This window comes from Polypterus senegalus, chromosome 13 (assembly GCF_016835505.1).
Source record: "Polypterus senegalus isolate Bchr_013 chromosome 13, ASM1683550v1, whole genome shotgun sequence".
Taxonomy (NCBI): Eukaryota; Metazoa; Chordata; class Cladistia; order Polypteriformes; family Polypteridae; genus Polypterus; species Polypterus senegalus.
The window spans coordinates 37,723,022-37,729,021 of NC_053166.1; positions in this window are offsets into that span (position 1 = coordinate 37,723,022).

Sequence of the window (6,000 nt, forward strand, 5' to 3'; positions counted from 1 at the left end):
CCTGAGGGTTCGCGGGATCCCCTCTAGGTTGTTAGATATCATGGCCAGCCTGAACACTGGTACTGTGAGTGCTGTGCAGAGTGGAGGCAGGACCTCTGCATTTTTCCCAGTTGATTCTGGGGTTCGTCAGGGGTGTGTTCTTGCTCCTACTCTGTGCAATGCTTGTATGGACTGGGTGTTGGGCAAGGTTGTGGGGTCCAGCGGCTGTGGGGCATCTATTGGTGAAGAAAGATTCACGGATCTTGACTTTGCTGACGATGCTGTGATCTTTGTGGAGTCAATGGAGGCTCTGATTGGGGTGCTTGAGAGACTAAGTGAGGAGTCTGAGTGTCTGGGCTTGTGAGTGTCCTGGATAAAAACCAAGATCCAGGCCTTTAATGACCTCTTGGGCACAGCCAACAGCAGTGTGTCTGTTTGCGGAGAGTTTCAACCTTGTTGAGAAGTTTACTTACCTTGGCAGTGACATTCATGTCTCTGGTGACTCTTCCTATGAAGTCAGTAGACGGATTGGGAGAGCATGGGGGGTCATGAGGTCACTGGAAAGAGGCGTGTGGCGCTCCCGATATCTATGCAAAAGGACAAAGGTCCAAGTCTTTAGAATCCTGGTGCTTCCTGTCTTGCTATATGGTTGCAAGACATGGATGCTATCCAGTGACCTGAGATGAAGACTGGACTCCTTTCGTACTGTGTCTCTCTGAGAATCCTTGGGTACCGTTGGTTTGACTTTGTGTCAAATGAGCGGTGGCTCATGGAGTCCCGAATGAGGCACATTACCTGCATTGTGAGGGAGCATCAGTTACAGCACTACGGCCATGTGGCGCGTTTCCCTGAGGGTGGCTCATAAGATCCTCATTGTAGGGGACCAGAGTGGCTGGACCAGGTCAAGGAGTTGCCCATGTAACATCTGGCTGTGGCAGATAGAGGGTCATTTCCGGAGGGTGGGACTGGACCGTGTGTCTGCCTGGGGGGTTGAAACTGGGATCCCGAGCTGTTTCGTTGTGTAGTGGGTGCAGCAACGCACTGTACCAGTGCATGCTCCCCAACTTGACTTGACTTGTTTTATCTATTAGATTTGAATGCGGGGGAAGAGAGAGAAAGAGAGATCTTTTATAACATTTATCAGTCAAAGCAGTAGGTAATTTAAAAAGAAAAAAAAACTGTGAGGGAAATTTTGTCAATGTGGACAACAGTCCAAAAACTGAAGGAACTGTTCTGGAAATGATCTCAGAAAATAACAGCCCACTCTTATTCTTTGTATCCAGATTGTCAGGAAAACTGCCCACTGACAATACTGGTTTCGAGAATATTTTAGCATAGATTCTGTTAGCAGAGGTCAATAATAATGAAATAAAATTGTGTTCTGTTGTTGTACAATGTTATGTTATGTTATGTTATGTTGCTGGGTCCTGGGTATGACATTAAACTGCATTCGGTCCTGCAAGCGGTCCTCCAACTTGCAAGGAACTCATCGGGGTTGGTGGCAGGATTGGCAATCCAGCCACTGCAAAAAAACCTTCATGCAGCTCTGAGATGATAGAAAGGACTCCTTTCTGCTCTGCGGGAGTAGTTGTGCTGCAGCTGCCCATAGGAAGGCTGTTCTCATTAAGAAAGACCCATCCCCGGAAGAGTCAAAATCATTGAAAAGCCAATGGGATCAGGCCTGTCAGGGATCAGAAGTGGTTTAGTGCTGGGGTGTCGCCTGCTGCATGGCAGCACTCGGGTCCCAATTTGAGGTGGCCCATCCAGCAAGGCACATGGAACGTCTTGTCTCTCCGGCCTGATGATCACCTTACTCTGCTGTCGGAGGAGCTACATAAACTCCACATTTCAGTGGCAGCACTCTCTGAGGTGCGCAGATATCTCTCTAGGTGAGTAGACCTTTTATTGGTCCGGTTGCTCTGATGGCTGTCATACTCGGGGAGTTGCTGTTGCTGTAGAGGATCAGCTCCTTCAGATGGTGTCCGATGTCACCCCTTTTAACGAGTATGTTATGAGACTCAGATTACGGCACTCTCTGGTTGCTTTGTCTGTTGTCTTAGTGTATGCTATGATCGCGATGAGTGATGTCTCGGTGAGGGAAACATTTGTTCGCAACTTCGCTTGGTGGTTGATGGGTGCCCGCGAGGTGACACTCCTCTAGTCATGGGCGACTTCAATGCATCCACTGACACTGACAGAGCTGGCTATGAGGACTGTCTTGGTCCCCATGGGTCTGGCAATGTGGTGAAAGTGTCCCCATTTTCCTTGACTTTGCAAAAAGTCAGAGCTTGTGAATTGCTGGATCCTGGTTCCAGTGATCTGAGCCGCATTGTTAGACCTGGTAATCCAGTACAGCTGGTGTGGTGAAGGAGCTCGATCACATCCTCATGGGCAGATGCTGAAGGTTCTTACAAAACTGCAGGTTCTACATAAGTGCCCAGTTTCTGAATTCTGATCACAAACTTCTTATTGCTACTCTGAAGATCCAGCTTGTCCAGTAGGTTACCACCTACTAGGAAAATGAGGCTGGACCCGGCCAGACTTCAAGATCAGGTTGTTTCTGAAGAGTTTGCATGCAGTTTGTGTGAGGAACCTATGGACTTGGATGTGACTGCCAATCCTAATGTGATGTAGGAAACCTTCCATGACAAGACCCTGAAGGTTGCTGAGGGTTGTGTTTCTGTTACTGGTGTTCCCAGAAGGAGGTGTTTCATCTTGCAGGGCACTCTGGATATCATCGAAAGGAGTCACAGCGCACAGCTTGATGGCAACTATGCTCTGTACCAGGAACTGAGAAGGACAGCTGCGAGGACTCTGAGGGCAGATAATGAGGTATTTGTTAGATGAATCTGTGAGCAAGTGAAACACCATCTATGGTCTAGTGACCTACGTCCTGCCTACATAGGAATCACAGCATTGTGCACATCCAAATCTGTTCCTCAGAGAGTCGCAGTCAGGGTGGCTGATGTAATGGTCCTTACGGATGAAACTGCAATTGTGATCCAGTTATGGGCTGGCTACTTTGAGTAGCTGTTTAAAGCTGAACCTCCGGCTAGGATGTTGGATATCTCTGGGTCCATGGTTCTTGAAGCTGATCCTCCAAATCTCAGAGATTGCACAGGCGGTGAACCAGCTGAGGGTATGGAAGGTTGTAGGGATCTGTGGTATCCGGGGTGGACTTCTCCAGGCTGGTGGTAAGGCTGTCCTCCTGGCATTGCAAGCAATCTTTGCTTCCATTTGGGAGACTGGCATCATCCCAACTGACTGTAAAATGGGAGTTATTGTCCCTATCTGGAAAGGTAAGGGTGATCACCTGGATTGCAGTACCTATAGGTGGATAACACTGTTCTTGGTGCCGGGTAAGGTCCTTGCTAGCCTCGTCCTCAATAGGATACGTGATCACTTGCTCCAGTGACCGGAGCAGTCTGATTTTATGTCTAAGAAGTCTTCCATTGACCGCATCCTGGCACTGAGGGTTTGCATGGAACACAAACACGAATATTGGATATACTGAGACTTCTCAGGTTCGCCTTAAGGATGCTGGATATCATGGCCAGCCTGTACACAGGTACTGTGAGTGCTGTGCGGAGGGGAGGCAGAACATCTGTGTTTTTCCCAGTTGATTCTGGGGTTCATCAGAGGTGTGTTCTTTCTCCTACTCTGTTCACTGCTTGTATGGACTGGATGTTGGGCAAGGTTGTGGGATGCAGCGGCTGTGGGACTTTTGTTGAAGAAAGATTCACTGATCTTGACTTTGCTGACAATGCTGTGATCTTCACAGAGTCAATGGAGGCTCTGATCAGGGATGTGGAGAGACTGAGTGAGGAGTCTGAGTGTCTGTGCTTGTGAATGTCCTGTGTAAAAAAACAAGATCCAGGCCTTTAATGACCTCTTAGGGCTTGTTTATACTTCACACTCAGAACGTGTACGTGCCCACATCATGGCTGCCACACGTTCCCAGTGTTCATTTGACGTGCCCTCTGAGCAGTTCCTCAGAAATTAAGGTGACGCGTGCATGAGTTGCAGTACCAGCAAAAAGTTGGGGGGCATAGTGTGCTAAAAGTTGGAATGTGATGTCAGAGTCTCTGTTTACTATCTACATGTGACAGTAAGCCGCTTTGTGGATCCTACGAGATTTTAATGAATGGTTCGATGTGGTGAAGCAAAATGTCAACATACAGATGCATTTGTGGTGCTTTTATATTCAAGTGTTTCATACTCCAGATCGTAATGACACGATACATTTTAAAAGTCTCACATACCGTCTTCTGTGCCGTCTTTTTTTCTGTGCCTTCCTCCTGACCAGACAGCAGCGGCAAACAGCAATAGATCACCACACAGAACACATTAAATGTATGATATTCCAACTCTCTGCACATTTAGAATCCTAAGATTTATTTATGATATCACTTTCATGATGAAATGATTTAAGTATGAATGTTACATTTTACAGATAAATGGTTAATTTCATTTAAATAATGAATACTGTTAATAATTACACACAATGGGGTGACACGGTGGCAGAGTGGTAGCACTGCTGTCTCGCAGGGAGTCAGGTATTCTCTGCCTGGAGTGTACGTTTTCCTGCTGGGTTTCCACAGTGTGCTCCTGTTTCCATCCAAAGATATGCAGATTTGGTTACACTAAAATGACGCCAGCGTATATGTGTGTGCTTGTATTTACCTTGTGATGAGCTGATGCCCATCCAGGGATTGTTTCAGCCTTGTGCCCAATGCTTGCTGGAATAGACACATCCCTGTATTGACAGATTTAATCATTAATCATCTTTTTCGGAGATATTACGATAAGGTGTCATCGGAATTTAATGGATGTTTCAGGCAATTCACAACACAGCGGTGCCGAACCAGTTCTCACCATAATGATATCTCGCACTGGCTTTTGGTCTCGTCCGTTGCGAGAGATGGACGTCTGAAGCAGAGCTCCGCTAGCAGCGGTGTTGTTTTTCATATTATCTTCTTATTATCCTGAGATATCCTGTATTTTTCCAACCTGAGGGCACTACTACAGTATATGCAAGCATATATAAACATGGCCAACAAGATATATAGATAGATACTTTATTAATCCCAAGGGGAAATTCACATAATCCAGCAGCAGTATATAGATACAAAAAACAATATTAAATTAAATAGTAATAGGCGAGTCTCGGAGTGTAAAAATCCATGTCAAGTAGTAAAAATAATAAAAAGTGTCCAGGGAGCGATTCCACATAAAAGAAAGTGGTAGAAGTGATCAGTGAATTGAGAAAAAAATAGAAAAAAAGGTAAGAAAGGGGTTCAGAAAGAAACGAAAACCAAAGCTACATCCAAGCTCAGATCGGCAACAAGTTCAAGCTCAAGATACGCCGTTTCAGAGACTGACCTGGATCAGATGGGCGAAAGCCCAGACTCCTTGGGACCACGGTCCGCTATGTTGTCTCCAGCTGAGAGCGAAATGGGGAGCGAATGTACGAGTGCGAGTGACGCAGGTCACGATAGCTCGCCAATTGGAGATGATCATCTGAAACTGGAAAAGGCCTTGCAGTCCGCGCTTTCAACTACTCCACGCGAGCTGGGAACACCGGCTGTAATAGAGCCCACCGCCTCACCTACGGTGCACAAAAGCAGAAATGATCTGTCTGGACTGAAGGTGATGATCGTTGTGCTCAAGCAAGAGATAAAGAAAAGTGAGAAGGCAAATGGGAAGGCAAGGGAAAAGGCAAATGAGAAGCTAAATGAGAAGCTGCGACAGGAGCGGCAGCAGGATAATAAAGACTTGGAGAAACGCATATGTATTCGCTTTGAGGCAGTCTTTAAAGATATGCTGGGTAAAATTAAATTAGAAATGTAGAAAGCATTTTAAGATGGAGAAGCTTTTATCTGTGGTACCTCTGCAAAAGAACCACCTCTTTCAACCTTTGCAAACATACGCAGTTTTTAATATCTAGAAAAAAATTTGGGATTAACTTGCTTAGAGATCTTTATATAGACAATGTCTTTGCATCCTATGAACAATTTCAAT